General features: G+C 49.5%; 1 protein-coding gene across 1 annotated transcript in view; it reads left to right on the forward strand.

Moving 5' to 3' along the window:
• Nucleotides 1–11: 11 nt before the first annotated feature.
• LOC119589538 (ATPase family AAA domain-containing protein 5-like) overlaps nt 12–408 on the forward strand; it is a gene marked incomplete in the record, with an annotated part of 13963 nt that continues 13566 nt past the window's right edge. Inside the window, 1 exon segment of the mRNA XM_037938139.1 lies at nt 12–85.

Here is a 408-nt window from a genome sequence, read left to right on the forward strand (position 1 = left end):
CCATCGGCCAAGTCCTCGGGGAGATTTCGCGCCAAAAACTCCCGGATCGCAAATGTAAACAGAAGAATCCGACTCCAAAACAAGTGTGAGAATTTTGGCCTTTTTTCCGCTTTTAGGCCTTCTATTCGGGTTCGTTCGGTGTGTCGGTGAGGTTTGTCGGAGGTTCTGGAGTGTTTGGGCATGATCCGAGGGCGCAGGGCGTCGAGATAAAGGCGTATTTCGAGGTTTGTGAGAGGGAGGATGCGATCAGCGAGTGTCAACTGTAGAAGGTATCGTTTTGTTTGCGTGTTTGCGTTTAGAATGTGACTCAGTAATGGGTCCCTCCTTTGAGAATGAAGGGAACGAGAGTACCGAAGAGCTGATAGCCTTTCCTACCTTCTGTTTACTCCCTAGACATGGAGGCAAGTT

The sequence above is a fragment of the Penaeus monodon genome, chromosome 25, assembly GCF_015228065.2.
Source record: "Penaeus monodon isolate SGIC_2016 chromosome 25, NSTDA_Pmon_1, whole genome shotgun sequence".
Lineage (NCBI taxonomy): Eukaryota > Metazoa > Arthropoda > Malacostraca > Decapoda > Penaeidae > Penaeus > Penaeus monodon.